The 18,452-nt window shown below is 42.6% G+C and overlaps 1 pseudogene; it reads right to left on the bottom strand.

Annotated features, from left to right (window-relative positions):
* Positions 1 to 478: 478 nt before the first annotated feature.
* LOC118589937 overlaps positions 479 to 18,452 on the bottom strand; it is a 28,830-nt pseudogene continuing 10,856 nt past the window's right edge.

Below are 18,452 nucleotides of genomic sequence, written 5' to 3'. Positions count from 1 at the left end.
GAAGACCCACCCTAAGTCAGGACCACACCTTCTGCTGGCAGAACACAGGAAAGAAGGTAATTGTGCTTTTGGCTGAGAAAGCTCATGAGAGAAGTCCATGAAGGTTTGTGACTGTGGCCTGCAAAGAAGCCCAGGGACCTCGATAATACTGTGTGAAGAAAAGACACCAGACACCGAAGATCACACACTATGTGATTCTGTTGACGTGAACCATACATATTAGGCAAGTCTATAGACACAGAATTCAGATCACATACAAATTCCATCACCATAGATCATGTTTCTCCAGGAGCTGATATACTGGGGCTGTGGCTGGTTGGGAGTGACTCAGTATGAGATGTGGCCTCCAGAAATCTCTTTGCTCACACATCAAGAAAGGCACTTGATTGATTTCTCCAGTCCCATTCACAGGGCAGAAGAACATACCACCAGCTTTGCAGAAGCTGTTACAGTAAAGAGGAAGGAAGTGAGTAATGACCTAGGGTCTTGTTTCTAGCAGGTCTCTCAGAGGCAGAAAGATGAGGCCAATCTCAACAGGAGTGGAGACACTTGGCCACCTCGGCCCAGTCAGCAGGCTAAGAAGCAGATCTGGTATGTTAGAGACATTTTGCCAAAGCCCTTCTCCTTCGGATGAGGTCAATGTCCTCAGGAGGATGGTGGTAAAGAATAGAAACTGCACATTTTGGGCAATGCCTTTGCCAAGACAAACTCGCTTTCCTGTGGGCACAGGGGATGAGCCATGTGAGCCCCAGGGCAGTATACAACTTTCAGACTCTCCCATTCTTAAACTCAGACAAACCTGCAAATTGCAAACAATAAGAATGAGTTTGCAGGTGAGTGCCTGGGGTTATAGTCAGAGAGGCAACTATCCATGGGTCCCACCCATGGGCACCAACCTGGGAGGTCCTGCCCAACTTGGCCCCAGTTTCCGACCAATAGGCTGGCCATGTGGGAAAGCTCCCCTTTTCCAAGACTGCGGGCAGACACTGCAGTCTCCACACCCTGTCCCCACACCCATTTGCCCTAGACCCCAGCCACTTCCTGAGACTCACAGACCAGCCCCCAGCTCCCATCCACCCTGGAACTCCCATCTGGACCAGAGACCAGAGAGACTCTCTGGTGGACACTACAACCTCAACGCCTTGCCCCCACACCCACATGCTGGAGACCCCAGCCACTTCAAGAGACTTAGAGACCAGTGTCCAGTATTCCATCCTGTCTCAGATCTACCACCTGGACCAGAAAGGCCCCAGCTCCCATCCGCCCTGGAACTCCCATCTGGACCAGAGCTTCCATCCTGTCCCAGAACTCCCATCTGGACAACAGGAGCTCCCATCTGGACAAGATAAGGAGATCCCAGGGACTTCCTGAGACTCGGAGTCCAGCCCCACAGCTCCTATCCAGCCAGCACTCTCATCTGGACCAGAGCTCCCATCAGGCCCAGAGCTTCCATCTGGACCAGAGAGGGGCTCCCTAAATCTGTCAGCTCTGACTGGACCAAGTACACTGACAAGACCAAGAACGAACCCACAAGTAGATGGGCAGGTGCCAAGGCAGAAGTACATACAAAAAAATAAAGAACAATACAGCATCACCAGAACCTAGCCTTTCTCCAACAGCTAGACCTGGACAGATATAATGCAGACACTAAGAGACCATGGATGCCAGCCTAGACTAATATACCCAGCAAAACTTTCAATCATCATAGATGGAGTGAACAAGACATTCCAAGACAAAACCAGATTTAACCAATACTTATCCACAAACCCAGCTCTACAGAAAGCACTAGAAGGAAAATTCCAACCTAAGGAAGCCAGATACACCCATGAAAACACAGGCAATAGATAACACCACAGCAGTAAACCCCAAAGAAGAGAAGTACACACACACACTACCACCAAATAATAAAAATAATAACAGGAACAAACAATCACTGGTCATTAATATCCCTTAATATCAATGGACTTAATTCACCTATAAAAAGACACAGTCTAACAGAATGGATAAAAAAACAGGATCCATCTTTCTGCAGCATACAAGAAACACACCTCAAATTCAAAGACAGACACCTCCTAAGAATGAAAGGCTAGGAAAAGACTTTCCAATCAAATGGTCTTAAGAAACAAGCTGGTGTAGCCATCTTAATGACCAGCAAAATAGACTTTAAACTAAAATCAATCAAAAGAGGTCATTATGGACATTACATACTCATCTCAGGAAAGATCCATCAAGATGAGGTCCCAATTCTGAACATTTAGGCCCCCAAAACAAGGGCACCTACATATGTAAAAGAAACATTACTAAAGCTTAAATCACATATAAAACCCCACACATTAATAGTGGGAAATTTCAACACCCCACTTTCACCTCTGCACAGATCAGGCAAATTGAAACTTAACAGAGACAAAATGGTCTTAACTGATGTTATGACTCAAATGGACTTAATCGATATCTACAGAACATTCCACCCAAACAAAAAAGAATATACCTTCTTCTCAGCACCCCATGGAACCTTCTCTTAAATAGACCACATACTTGGCCACAAAGCAAATCTCAAAAGATACAAAACAATTGGAATAACCTCCTGTGTTCTATCGGACCACCATGGTCAAAAGTTAGATTTCAACAACAGAAAAAACTACAGAAATCCTACAATCTCATGAAAACTGAATAATGCTCAACAGAATCACCAATGGGTTAAGGAAGAAATAAAGAAAGAAATTAAAGACTTCCAAGAGATCAATGAAAATGAATACACCACATACCCAAACTTATGGGACACTATGAAAGCAGTGCTAAGAGGGAAATTTATAGCACTAAATGACCACATGAAGAAGTTGGACACTAGTGACTTGACAGAAAACCTGAAATCCCTTGAACAGGAAGAAGTAAAGTCTCCCAGAAAAAAACAGATGCCAGTAAATTATCAAATTGAGAGCTGAAATCAATAAAATAGAAATAAAGAGAACAATACAAAGGATTAATGAAACAAAGAGTTGGTTCCTTGAGAAGACCAACAAGATAGTCAAGCCCTTATCCAAACTAACCAAAAGACAGAGAGAGAGCATCCAAATTAACAAAATCAGAAATGAAAAGGGAAACATAACAACAGACAATGAGGAAATCCAGAGAATCATCAGGTCATACTTCAAAAACCTCTACTCAATGAAACTGGAAAATCTAAAAGAAATGAATAATTTTCTGGATAGGTACCACATACCTAAGTTAAATCAAGACCAGATAAACCATTTAAATAGTCCAATAACCCCTAAGGAAATAGAATCAGTCATTAAAAGTCTCCCAACCAAAAAAAGCCCAGGACCAGATGGTTTCAGTGCAGAATTCTACCAGATCTTCAAAGAAGACTTAATACCAATACCATTTAAATTGTTCCACACAATAAAAGCAGAAGGAATATTACCAAACTCCTTCTATGAGGCTACAATTACCCTGATTCCTAAACCAAACAAAGATGCAACAAAGAAAGATCTCCCTCATGAACTTTGATGCAAAAATACTCAATAAAATACTGGCAAACAGACACCAAGAATACATCAAAACAATTATCCACCATGATCAAGTAGGCTTCATCCCAGGAATACAAGGGTGGTTCAACATACAAAAGTCTGTCAATGTAATACACCCTATAAATAAACTAAAAAAAAAGAAAACACAGGATCATCTCAGTAAATGCAGAAAAGACATTTGACAAAATCCAACGCCCCTTCATGATAAAGGTCTTGGAGCGAACAGAAATACAGGGAACATATTTAAACATAATAATGGCAATCTACAGCAAGCCAACAGCCAACATCAAATTAAATGGTGAGAAACTGAAAGCAATACCACTAAAATCAGGAACAAGGCAAGGCTGTCCTCTCTCCCCATACTTATTCAATATATCACTTGAAGTTCTAACCAGAGCTATAAGACAACATAAGGAGACTAAGGGGATACAATTTGGAAAGGAAGAAGCCAAGCTTTCCCTATTTGCAGATGACATGATAGTATATATGAGTGACCCCAAAAATTCAACCAAGGAACTGATACAGCTAATAAAAACCTTCAGCATCATAGCAGGATACAAGATCAACTCAAAAAAAATCAGTAGCCCTCCTATATACAATAGACAAACAGGCTGAGATGGAAATCAGAGATACATCACCCTTTACAATAGCCACAGATGATATAAAATACCTTGGGGTTACTCTAACTAAGCATGTGAAGGACCTATATGACAAGAACTTTAATTCCCTGAAAAAAGAAATTGAAGAAGATGTCATAAAATAAAAAGACCTCCCATGCTCATGGATAGGCAGGATTAACATAGTAAAAATGGCGATCTTACCAAAAGCAATCTACAGATTCAATGCAATCCCCATCAAAATCCCAACACAATTCTTCACAAATCTGGAAAGAATAATACTCAATTTCATATGGAAGAACAAAAAACCCAGGATAGCCAAAAGAATCCTGTACAATAAAACAACCTCTAGAGGCATCATGATCCCCAAACTCAAGCTCTACTATAGAGCTACAGTAATAAAAACAGCTTGGTACTGGCATAAAAACCAACATGTGGGCCAATGGAATCGAATTGAAGACCCTGACATTAACCCTCACACCTATGAACATATAATTTTTGACAAAGAAGCCAAAAATGTACAATGGAAAAAAGAAAGCATCTTCAACAAATGGTGATGGCATAACTAGATGTCAATGTGTAGAAGGCTGCAAATAGATCCATATCTGTCACCATGCACAAAACTTAAGTCCAAGTGGATCAAAGACCTCAACATAAATTCAGTTACTCTGAACCTGATAGAAGAGAAAGTACTCTTGAACACATTGTCACTGGAGATCACTTTCTAAATATAACACCAGTGGCACAGACACTGAGAGAAACAATCAATCAATGGGACCTGTTGAAACTGAGAAGCTTTTGTAGAGCAAAGGACACAGTCAACAAAACAAAGCGACAGCCTACAGAATGGGAAAAGTTCTTTACCAACCTCACATCTGACAGAGGGCTGATATCCAGAATATATAAAGAACTCAAGAAATTAGACATCAAAATACCCAACAGTCCAATTAAGAAATGGCCTATAGAACTAAACAGAGAATTCTCCACAGAGGAAGTTCAAATGGCTGAAAGACATTTAAGGAATTGCTCAACATCCCTAATTATCCAGGAAGTGCAAATCAAAATGACTCTGAGATACCACCTTACACCTGTCAGAATGGCTAAGATCAAAAACACTGAAGACAGCTTATGCTGCAGAGGATGTGGAGCAAGGGGAACTCTCCTCCACTGCTGGTGGGAATGCACGCTTGTACAGCCACTTTGGAAATCAATATGGCACTTCCTTTGAAAATTGGGAATCAATCTCCCCCAAGACCCAGCTATAGCCCTCTTGGGCATATACCCAAGGAATGCTCAATCATACCACAAGGGAATTTGCTCAGCTATGTTCATATCAGCATTGTTTGTAATAGCCAGAACCTGGAAACTACCTAGATGCTCTTCAACTGAAGAATGGATAAAGAAAATATGGTACATATACATAATGGAGTACTACTCAGCAGAGAAAAACAATGACATCATGAGGTTTGCAGGCAAATGGATGGATCTAGAAAAAAATCATCCTGAGTGAGGTAACCCAGACTCAGAAGGACAAACATGGTATGTACTCACTCATAGGAGGGTACTAGATGTAAAACAAAGATGACAAGACTGCTATACAACTCCAGGGAGGCTACCTAGAAAACAGGACCCTAGGAAAGACACAGGGATCACCCAATGACAGACAAATGGATGAGATCTATATGAACAACCTGGTTGAGAGTAGGAGAAATGAAGGACAAGGTTTGAGGGAAGGGAGGCTTGGGGGAGCAGGAGTTCCCAGCTGGTCAGGAAGAGAAAGGGAGAACAAGGAATGGTAGACCATGATGGATGAGGACCACATGAGAACAGGAGTGGGCAGAGTGCTGGAGAGGTCCCCTGAGGTCCACAGTGATGCATCCTCTATAGACTGCTGGCAGTGGTCGAGAGAAAGCCTGATCTGACCTAGTCTGGTGATCAGATGGCCAATCACCCTGACAGTCGGACTGGAACTCTCATCCAGTGACTGATGGAAGTGGATGCAGAGATCCTCAGCCAGGCCCCAGGTGGAGCTCCATGTGTCCAGTTGTCGAGAAGGAGGAGGGACTGTGGGAGCGTGAATTGTTGAGCCCAGGATTGGAAAAAGCATGGGGACGAAAGGCCAGACGAATGGAAGCACATGAATCATGAACCAAAGGCTGTGGAGCCCCCAGCTGGATCGGGCCCTCTGGATAAGTGAGACAGTTGAGTGGCTTGGACTGTTTGGGAGGCATCCAGGCTGTGGAACCTGGACCTGTCCTTAGTGCATGAGCTGGCTGTTTGGAACCTGGGGCTTACACAGGGACACTTTGCTCAGACTGGAAGGAGGGGACTGGACCTGCCTGTACTGAATCCACCAAGTTTAAATGAATCCCTAGGGGAGTCTTGGCCCTGGAGGAGATGGGAATGGAGGGGAGAGGATGGGGGGAAGGTGGGGTTTGGGCGGGAGCGGGGAGGACAGGGGAACACATAGCTGATATGTAAAATTAAAACACAAATATAATAAAAAGGGGGGGATGAATTTGACCCTCACCTGCAATTTGTAAATGTTAAGAGATTCCCAAAACCTTAAAGAATTGGTGCAAGTGCCAGTGAGACTTCTTAGCATGCAAAGGAGCTTGCCATCAATCCTGATGACATGAGTTCAATCCCCTGGACACCCATGTTATAAGGAGAGAACATATGTCCACAGTCTGTCCTTTGACATAAAGACATAAACACCCAACATAGCACACATGTATATTCAATCATAAAATGCAGGAAGAAGTGTTGTTGGATGTCTTGTGGTCACTTCTGACAGATTTCTAGCTTTTGTTAGATTACCAGAGTCTTTTGTCTAAGAATGGTAAGAACCCACTTAGAATAGTAGTATGTGTACACATGTATAATGCAACGTTTAGTATTCCCTCCTAACTCATGTGAGGAATTTACACCCACCTCGTTGGCTGCCCTGAGGGTGAAAGTACTGTTTACAAAGACTCTTAGATTAACAACTGGATGGTGTTAAGGGTCCTATATGAGCCAGACATGGAGGCACATGTGTACAAGCGCAGCATTTGGGAAACTGCAGCAGGCAGATGATGGGCTACAAAGCAAAACCTCTCTGTTTCTCCTCTCTCTGTCTTCTCTGTCTCTCATCTCCACCCCCTTCTTTTCTCTCTTTCTCTACCTCCTTTGCTTCTTCAGCTTGTGATCAATGAACTTCAACAAGCTCCTGGAGACAATTGTTCACACGGTTGAGAATGGGTGGGGGCACATGATAAGGATTCTATGGCACCCACTGGATTCTCAGGGACATAAGGTTTGTCACCTCAGGCATGGTGCACCACAGAACAATGGAAGCCTGAAAGACCAGGCAGGGGTTCTACCTCCTGCCCTGTACTTCAGAGATTCTTAATCTGCAACTGACCACCTCAGGATTCAGGGTGGAGGAGGGATTTCCCAGCAACCCCGGTGCCCTCCAGTTGTTGGAAAATTGTGCCCTTGTGGGAGTATTTAATGAAATTACTGTATCCCATTGGGCACCTCCTTTCCAGAATTTAGGTGACACGAGCTTAGAAATTCATGGAATATCTCTCTGAGATGGTTCTAGAACTCATTTTATGATCCAGATGTTTTCAGAACAGCTTTTGATGACTGATCTTACTCTCAACTCAATGTCCCCATGCCTGGAGCTGGACATTTGGACACTGTTCATGTCTCTTTGGCTCTAACACTTTTTGGCTTTCTCTCTGTCTCTGTCTCTGTCTCTGTTACTCTCTCTGTCTTTTTCTTCTTTCTTCCATTGGCAGACTACCTGAAACTGTTGCTATAACTCTATTTGTATTTTGATTTATTCCACCCACTTGTGTCTTCCTAAATTCCCTAGATACTATCTTAGCCCCTCCCATTTCTGTCTAATGATACCTTTTCACTTGTTCTTTCTGTGTCTTCCCCTCAGGTTCCTTTGTCTATTTTTTCTTTCTTTCTTCTTTTTTTTGTTTTTGTTTTGTTTTGTTTTTGCTTTTCAAGACAGGGTTTCTCTGTAGCTTTGGAGCCTGTCCTGGAACTCGCTTTGTAGACCAGGCTGGCCTCAAACTCACAGAGATCCGCCTGCCTCTGCCTCCCAAGTGCTGGGATTACAGGCATGTGCCACCACCACCTGGCCCCATTGTCTATTTCTATTTGTATCTCCTGCCCTTCCTTCTCTCTTCCCTTCCTCCTCCTGTCTTACCCCTTCACCTCTGATTTCTCATTCTTCCTTCTCTCTCCCCTCCTCTCTTCCTGTCTTCCCCCTTCACCCTGACTCCTCACACTTTTTCACTGTCTCGTGTCCACTCTCTGAATCCTTCCACATATCTCCTCCTGTTGTAGCTTCCTTGTGTCCTCTGTGTGCCTCTCTTTATTGGGATCTGTTACAATGTCCTTACCACTGTATTGTTTATTTGTCTCTTTCCCTTTCTCCACATCTCTGCCTTTCTAGACTTGGGACTGTTCTATGGACAATTCAGGAGCCAGGGTCACCAAAGTCACTTGGACACTCAAGACTTGAAACATCTTAGTTGACACATGGCTCAGCAGGAGAGCTCTTGCCTAAAATCCCTCAGTGAGAGGATGAGAACAGAGAGGCTCCACGGGAAAGCATCTTCTAGAATGCAGGAGGGAGAGGCTGGAGGTGTCATTTCAAAGTGAACTTGCTTACAACGCATCATCACTAGCATGGAAACTTCAAAGTTTATCCCTAGCAACACATCTCCTCCAACAAGTCCCAGATCCTAATCCTTCCAAACAGCTCTTCAACTAGGATTCAAGCATGCAAATACACTAGCCTATGTGGGCCAATCTCATTCAAACCACCACATACTCCTAGGTGCCCACAATTCATGAAGAAAAACAAAACACACACTCACACAACCCTCACATAGTGTACACTATGCATGTGTATGCTTTTGAACTTTATCTCTAAATCTATCTATATGCCTATCCTTGCATTCTCTGTGTCTTCTTTTTCTTCTCCTCTGTTCTCTCTCCCATTACTCTGTGCTGAATTTTCATTGTTTTTTTTTTAAATTTGGGAGTTTTTCTTTATGGACACAGGGTCTCATGAATCCCAGATTAGCCATAAACTCAATGTGTAGCTAAGGATCACCCTGAATTTCTCATCTCCCTGCCTTCATGAGAAAGAATTGCATGGGTGGTATACTACTACATCCAGGATACACAGTCTGCACCTTAAGCAAGAAAACCAAGTCCTCTACCCTCTGAGCTACAGCTGAATCACCCACATCACCATTTTCTGCATGTGTCTATGGCTCTATATTTCTGCATTCAGGTCTCTGCCCTGCTCCCCATCCCTCTCTCCCTCCTGCTCTCAACATCCTTTCCTCTCCATGTTGTCTCTGCCTTTCTTCCAGCCCTAGGACACTCCCTTTTTTGCCCACATAGCAGCCTCTTCTTTCCTCTGTCCTGGATGTTCCTCTCTTCCCATCCACTGACCTGGCTGGAGAATTAGCTGTACAGTGTAAAGGTCTGATAGATCAGGTCCAGGAGGCGCAGGAACTGGCGGTCTTTGTAGTCAAAGTGCTCTCCAAAGACAATGAAGCAGATGATGTTGGCTGTGATGCACTGGAAGAGGAAGGTGGGGTCCATGGGGGCTCCTGGAGGAGGAGGATGCAGGACAGGAGGCAGGGGATATAGAAAAAAGGCATATTTGGCTTCAGCCCCATCTCTGTGAAGCTACCCCCACCATTCACTACTCAAAGAATGGCAACAGCAGCTACCACATTTGCACGTGAATCTAGGCTCTTTATTCAGAGGTGTATGTATCCTTTTATTTAACTTCCCTCAATACTGTACACAATGTGGGATGTTATTTGTGTACACAGAAAGGGAAGTTACCTTCACCAAGGCAACCCAGTTAATCATGGCTGGGACTAGGATGCTAGGATGAAGAGGTCCAGTGTGTGTAGTCAGTCTCCACCCTGCACCTCCTCCCAGGACAACATTCTGACTCTGAGCTGATGGCTAACTCCTACTGGCAGGATTGGTTCAGAGAAGGATTCAGGGAATGCCTGTGTGAATTTATAAGCCCTGCACACTCCTTGCCCCTCTGTCATCCTTTCTCTGACTCCTGGGCTCTGTGGTGTTCCAGAAGCCATCAGCACCTGCTGCCTGCTGCCTTTGTATGTCAGGTTCAGTCATGAACACTTGTGGTTGGAGGACTCTATTGTCCATCCAACAATATAGGGCCACCATTGCCCCTCACCCTGGGGCTGGCTTGTCTATGGTCTCTGATCCCAGTGGATGTGTCAGAGGAACAGCAGGTTGCAACTGAAGTTCAAGATGTTGGAGTCTTTGTTTTCCTAGCCAATCACTCCAGCCTCTAGGCTTTAGACCTAGTGGTACAATCTGTGTTCCATATCCCCATACATTGAAGTCCCAGTTGCAGACCAGCTAGCAGGACTTCTAAAGGCAAGCTGGATTACCACCATCCCCCACCAGAACCTATAACCTACAAGCCCCACCTCATCCCACAATACTACCCACCCTCCAAGACTGCAGCTGCTCCCTGAGACACAGACTCTGCCAGCTCTGGTTGGACCATGAGGAGAGTCATTGTCCTCCTTGCTGATCACCCCTGCACCTAGGATTTAGGCCCAGGGGCAAAACCCACACTCTCATATCCCCATCCATTTTAGCCACAGTTGCATGCCACCAGGCAGGACTCCAGCAGGCAGGCCAGACTAACATCATCCCTCACCAGATCCTGTACCTACAAGCCCCATTCTACCCCCCAAACTTACCCATCCTCTGAGATCACAACTGCTCCCTGAGACACAAACTCTGTCAGGTCCGATTGGACTTAAAGAGGAGTCTTTGTTCTCCTAGCCGATCACCCCAGCCTCTAGTCTTTAGGCTCAGGGACACAACTTGCACCCCCAAACAACTACCCATTGCAGTCCCAGTTTCAGGCCAGCAGGCAGGACTCCTACAGGCAAGCCTGACTATAACCATCCCCCACTGAACCCTGTAACCTGCAAACCCAACACCACCACCTCAAATCCACCCATCCTCTGAGACCACAGCTCCTCCCTGAGACACAGAGTCCACTAGCTCCACTTGGACTAAGTGCTCCGACTGGACCAAGAGTATTGATTGGACCAAAAGAGGCTCCCTCAGACACAGACACCATTTGCATCAATTGGAGGGAGAGATGGGTAGACTCCAGTACAAAAATTCATTCAACAACACAAAGTGCAATATTTCACCACCAGAGCATCCCAACACAGAAGAAGCAGTAGAAATCAACTTTAGAAAATACCAGTAAAAAGATATAGAGATCTTTAAAGAGGAAATGAAAATTTCCCTTAAAGAAATTGAGGAAAAGACAAACAAAAATTTGGAAGAAATCAATAAATCCATTAAAGAAAGCCAATAAAACCAAGAAAAAGTCATCAAACATGTGAAGGAAATAGTTCAAGACTTTAATTGTTTTTCTTGAACTTGAACTCTATTTCAGTAAATAGAGGCAGTAAAGAAGACACAAACTGAGGGAATACTGGAAATGGAAAATCAGAATAAATGAACAGGAACTACAGATGCAAGCATAACTAACACAATGAGATGGGAGAGAGAATCTCTGGCATTGAAGATACAATAGAGAAAATATATTCATCAGTCAAAGAAAACAATAAAGCCAACAAAGTCATAATACAAAACATCCAGGACCTCTGGGACACTATGAAAAGATGAAACCTAAGAATAATAGGGATAGAAGAAAGAGAAGAATACCAGCTCAAAGGCACTGAGAATATACTCAACAAAACTTTCCCAAACTAAAGAAGGAAACGCCCATGAAGATACAAGAAGCTTACAAAACACCAAATAGTCTGGACCCCCCAAATAGTCCCCTAACCACATAATAATCAAACCATTAAACATACAGAATAAAGAAAAAATATTAAGAGCTGCAAAGGAAAAAGGCCAAGTAACATATAAAAGCAGACCCATCAGACTAGCACCTGATTTCTCAGTGGAAACTCAGAGCCAGAAGCTCCTGGACAGACATAATGCAGACACTAAGAGACCATGGATGCCAACCCAGATGAGTAAACCCAGCAAAACTCTCAATTATTATAGACGAAGTAACAAAATATTCCACGATAAAACCAGATTTAAACAATACCTACCAACAAATCCAGCCCTACAGAGAGCACTAGAAGGAACAATTCAACCTAAGGAAGTTAGATGCACCCATGAAAACACAGGCAATAGATAATCCCACATCAACAAATGCCAAAGAAGGGAAACACACAACACTACCACCAAAAAATAATAGGACATAACAATCCCTAGTCATTAAAATCCTTTAATATCAATGGACTCAATTCACCTATAAGAAGGTCAAGGTTCCAGGCCACCAGGAAGAAACTCTAATGGGTCAATCTCAGTTAGGCAAGGCCATGAGACCACAGACCCCAGAATGTCTTTTCCTTCTGGTGTGCCTTTACATGATTCCTACTGCTATCTTTCTCTGGTATCTGGCATGGTGTTAATGGATGTGGGGAGATACACACTGCCTGTGATATACTGTGTTTATCAAACAACAAAAGAATTGCCTGAGAACAAATGGTCCTTGCTTGCTCATGTTCTATTAATCTGTAACAAGTTCTTTAGATGTAATACATGTGGGTCATCAGGGTAAATCTGATTTAATAATGTAAGAGAAATGAAAAACATGTTTTTACTGATACTCATTATAATCATTCACTTGAGAAATTGAATGTAACCACATCATGAATCCTCTATTTCCAGAAAGAATTTGCTGAGAAATATAAGCTTTAGAGGGGAATAAGAAGAAAAAGAAGAAGGAAATAAAAGAAGGAGGAGGAGGAAAAAGAAGAAGATGAAGAAGAAGAAAAAGAAGAAGAAGAAGAAGAAGAAGAAGAAGAAGAAGAAGAAGAAGAAGAAGAAGAAGGGAAACCATCAAGAAAGTGTGTGAATGTCTTTTTCCCTAACCTCTTCAGATAATGAAGTCCAATGTGCTGACACTTTGGATTTCCCTTCAGACGATGAGCTGCTTAGAGATTGGTCCCCAAGGGAGCAATATAGATCCTTCCCTTCACTTCAGCCTTAGAGCTCAATTCTCTTACTTTGGCTTCCTCTATCTCTGACTGCTTTCTCCAGTCATTCTTCCCAGCTTCTGCAACCTTTCTTTCCTCCTGCCTCTGCACTGAACTCTCAGATCTCCTGATGAAGGTCAATAAGAGATGGCAAATGCCCTATGTAAAGAAATGGAGGTACAAACCCCCACCCATCTGTTCCCCAGTTGCTGGACAGCAGGGAAGACTCCTGCTGGCAGGCTCGCTCACCCAAAACCCTCATCAGACCCTGCAATCTACAAGACCCATGCCCTACTCCAAACATACCCATTCCCCTGTGACTCCAGGGGATTCCTGAGACATGGAACCCACCAGCTCTCATTGGACCAGAAGATGAATAACTCTTCTCCCACCCACAGAGTACTGCCTCTAGGACCTAGGCCCTGGGGCACAACCAGTCCCTGGGAACCCCCACCCAACTGTGTCCAAGTTGCTGGCCAGCAGAGAAGACTCCTCTGGGCAGGCTCTCTCACCAAAACCCTCCATTGGAACCTGCAATCTACAAGAAACATGGCCTACCCCAAATATACCCATCCCCCTGTGACACTGGTGGCTTTCTGAGACATGGCATCTGCCAACTCTCATTGGACCAAGAGCTCACATTGAACCAAGAGTGGCTTCATGAGACACAGAATCAGCCATCTTGGATTGGACCAAGAGCAGCTCACTCAGACACAGGCACCACTTGCAGCAATGGAGGAAGAGATGGGAAGACACCAGTGCAAAAATACATACAACAACATAAAGAGCAATATGGCATCACCAGAACCTAGCAGTTCTACAACAGCAAGACCTGAACATCACAACACAGAAGAAGTAGATGAAAGTGAACTTAAAAACAACTTTATGACGATGATAGAAGCCTTCAAAGAGGAAAGAAAAAATTCCCTTACAGAAATTGAGGAAAAGACAAACAAAAAATTGGAAGAAATCAATAAATCTCTTAAAGAAAGCCCCCCCCAAAGCAATCAAACAAGTGAAGAAAACAGTTAAAGACCTGAATATTGAAATACAAACAATGAAGAAGACACAAACTGAGGAAATGCTGGAAAGTGAAAATCTGAGTAAACAGGAACTACTGATGCAAGTATAACCAAAAGAGTGCAAGAGATGGAAGAGAGGATCTCTGGCATAGAGGATACAATCAAAGAAAACACCAAAGCCAAAAAAGTCATAACACAAAATGGTCAGGATCTCTGGGACACCATGAACGGCCAAACCTAAGAATAACAGGGATAGAAGAAGGAGAAGAATACCAACTCAAAGGCACAGAAAATATATTCAACAAAATCATGGAAGAAAACTTTCCAAACCTAAAGAAGGAAATATCTATGAAGATAAAAGAGGCATATAGAAGAACAAATAGACTATACCCCCCCAAAAAAGTCCCCCTTGCCACATAATAAATAAACCACTAAACATACAGAATAAAGAAAGAATATTAAGAGCATCAAAGGAAAAAAAGCCAAGTGACTTATAACAACAGACCCAACAGAATAACACCTGGATTCTCAATGGAGATTCTGAAAGCCAGAAGGTCTGGGACAGATGTAATGCGGATACTAAGAGACAACAGATGCCAGCCTAACTTATATACCAAGCAAAACTTTCAATCACCATAGATGGAGTGAACAAGACATTCCAAGAAAACCCATATTTAAACAATACCTATCCACAAATCCACCCATACAAAAATCACTAGAAGGAAAACTCCAACCTAAGGAAGTCAGATGCACCCATAGAAACATAGCCAGTATATAACCCCACAGCAGTAAATTCCAAAGAAGGGAAATACACACACTACCACCAACAGATAGCAGGAATTAATGATCATTGGCCATTAATATCCCTTAACATCAATGGACTCAATTCCCCTATAAAAAGTCACAGGCTAACAGAATGGATACAAAATCAGGTTCCATCCTTCTGTTGCATACAAGAAACGCACCTCAGCTTCAAGACAGACACCACCTCAGAGTAAAAGGCTGGCCAAAGACTTTCCAATCAAATTAACTTAAGAACAAAGTTGGTATAGATATCCTAATATCTAACAAAATAGATTTCAAACTAAAATCAATCAAAAGAGATCAGGAAGGACATTACATACTCATCACAGGACAAATCTACCAAGATGAAGTCGCAATTATGAACATTTATGCCCCAAATACAAGGGCATCCACATATGTAAAAGAAACATTACTAGCCAGGTGGTGGTGGTACACAACCCACTGGGGAGGCAGACACAGGCAGATCTCTGTGAGTTCAACGACAGCCTGGGCTACAGAGTGAGTTCCATGAAAGGTGCTAAGCTACACCTGTCTTAAAAAACAAAAAAAGAAACATTACTAAAGCTTAAATCATACATCAAACATATTAAGAGTGGGAGACTTCAATACCCCACTCTCATGAAAGACTTAACAGCACACCTACAAGCTCTAGAACAAAAAGAAACAAAGTCACCCAGGAGAAATAGACACCAGGAAATAATCAAAATGAGACTGATCAATAAAATAGGAACAAAGAAAACAATACAAAGAATCAATGAAACAAAGAGTTGGTTCTTTGAGAAAATCAAGATAGACAGGCCCTTAATCTATGTAACCAAAAGGGAGAGAGAGAGCATCTAAATTTAAAAAATCAGAAATGAAAAGGGAGACATAACAACAAACAGTGAGGAAATCCAGAGAATCATCAGGTCATACTTCAGAAACCTGTACTCCACAAAACTGGAAAATATAAAAGAAATGGACAATTTTCTGGAAAGTTACCACACACCAAAGTTAAGTCACAACCAGATAAATAATTTAAACAGAACAATAACCCCCAAAGAAATAGAAACATCATTAAAAGTCTTCCAGCCAAAAAAAAAAACAAAACAACAACAACAAAAAAAAAAAAAACACCAAGACCAGATGGTTTCAGTGAAGAATTCTACCAGATTTTCAAAGGAGAGCTAATACCAATATTCTGCAAATTGATGATCACAATAGAAACAGAAGGAACATTACCAAACTTCTTTATGAGGCTACAGCTACTCTGATACACAAACCACACAAAGATACAACAACAACAAAAAGAGATGTCTAGTGAGGCATTTGCTGCTACATTATAACATGACATGGGGCAATCAAGTGTGCCTAAGACTGACAGAGCTAACAAGGAGACTGAACACTCCTATAGATGACCCACTCCTGTGATAATGACACCAATCCAGTCACAAAGAGTCATGGTTAGAGTTTACAATACCGCCCATGAATCCATGGTTTTGTGAATGCTTCATCTCTAACTAACAGTATATTTAGAATGTTCTCAGACTTGACAGAAAGAAGTAGGTTACTTGAGCGAACCTCTACCCCACACTGTCCTCTCTCTCCTTCCCACCTGCCACATGCTCCCACAGCAAACCTAGAGGCCCAGCTACCCTGAGTTCCTGTCTTGAAACTGACCTCCAATAAATCCTTTCTCACACTTGCTTCTGAGCAGATATTTAACCACATGATGAAGCAGCTAATCCTGAAAATCAGTACCAAGAGTGAGATTGTTATGTGATAAAACTTTCCATTGAGTTCTAAGTTCGAAATTCTTTAGTAATATGGACCCCAGCTTTGACATAGGAAGGATCACATAAAGAGAGAAGGAAAAGAGAGAGAGAGGGAGAGAGACTGGCTATGAATATTAACTTAATCTAAATAACTTGTTACCACCTTTAAACATTTCATAACTCCCAAATAATCTCCACTAACTAAAGAACAACTGATTAAATAAGTAACCTGGTAAGGAACATTCCACAACCATTCATGTCCCTTTGGCACTAACATCCTCTTGGCTTGCTTGCTTGCTTGCTTGAATCTCATAGCAGTCTCCCTGAACCTGTGTCTGTACCGTCCATCACTATGTGTTGTACGATGTATTCTTTTCTGCTTGTTTTTTCTAAACTTCCTAGCAAATATCTTAAACCATCCACCTTCCCTGTATAACCACATCTGGTTGTACATTCCTTCTATGTCTTCTTCTTATGTCCACTTTTCCCACAACCCTGCCTTTCTAAACTTGGGACTCTTACACAGACAATTCACTTTTATATCACACCCTTCATGTCTGCAATTCTGAAGCTCAAATATGAAAGTAAGCCCTTATACTGGACAATGCCAGGAGCCAGGCTCAGTCCAGGGTCACTGAAGTCACTTGGACACTCAACACTAGACAATTTTTAGCTAAGAAATGGTTCAGTAATTGAATACTTGCCTAAAATCACTCAGTAATAAGATGAGAATAGAGAGGCTCAGCAGGAGAGCATCTTCCAGAATGCACCCATGAGAGGCTGGAGATGTGGGGGAGAGAACATGCTTAACATACACTCAGCCCTGGGTTCCATCCCCATCATGAGGACATTGGGTTGGGGGAGGCAATTAAAGGCTAAGGAATCATTTCTAGAATGCCTCTTTCTCCAAAAGATAATAACCTGGACACAAATTTCCCATGTTTATATCCCATAGAGTCCATAAAACTGAATTAAATTTGGCTGGAGGCAGGTTCTGTATGTAGCAAACTAACCAAACACAATAGGAAACAGAACTAATCAACAACTTGAGAGTGTATCTTCCATTGAAGAACAAGTCTCAGTCTGTCACAGCAGTTGACCCACCCCAGTCTGCCAACTATTCCAGCATGGCCAAGTAAGGCAAAAGCAGAGCTGGCACTAATCAAGCTGTGTGTCCATACTCAGCTCCCCATTGTCTTCAGACACTGAGTGCTGGCACTGATGCTCTAACCCTGAACTATCTCTGGTTCAGGATATTATCCATAATGGATGGTTTCTTTGCTCAAATAAATGGTAGTAATTTTGATTTCTCTTACATTTTAACAAGCCAGAGTATTTATTACACTGAGAGACAAGGATGTCAAGACATGCCCCATCTCCCCAGTGCTCACAGCTAAAGTCAATGCCTCCCCAGCCATCAAGATCCTACCCAGTTCACAGCAGTGTTCACAGATGACATTAGTTGTTTTAGTTGTTGTTTCTTAAGAAAATACATTTGCTCAGGTTTAGAGGCTTTTAAATAATTCCCCAAAGTCCTCATGGCCAGAATGCTCCTTTATTTCAAGAGTCTGCTTATGGCACTGTATCCAGGGTGAATGGGATGGTTCAGGCAAAGCAACTGGAACAGTCT

This window comes from Onychomys torridus, chromosome 1 (assembly GCF_903995425.1).
Source record: "Onychomys torridus chromosome 1, mOncTor1.1, whole genome shotgun sequence".
Lineage (NCBI taxonomy): Eukaryota > Metazoa > Chordata > Mammalia > Rodentia > Cricetidae > Onychomys > Onychomys torridus.
This window is presented reverse-complemented; position numbering and strand designations above follow the sequence as displayed.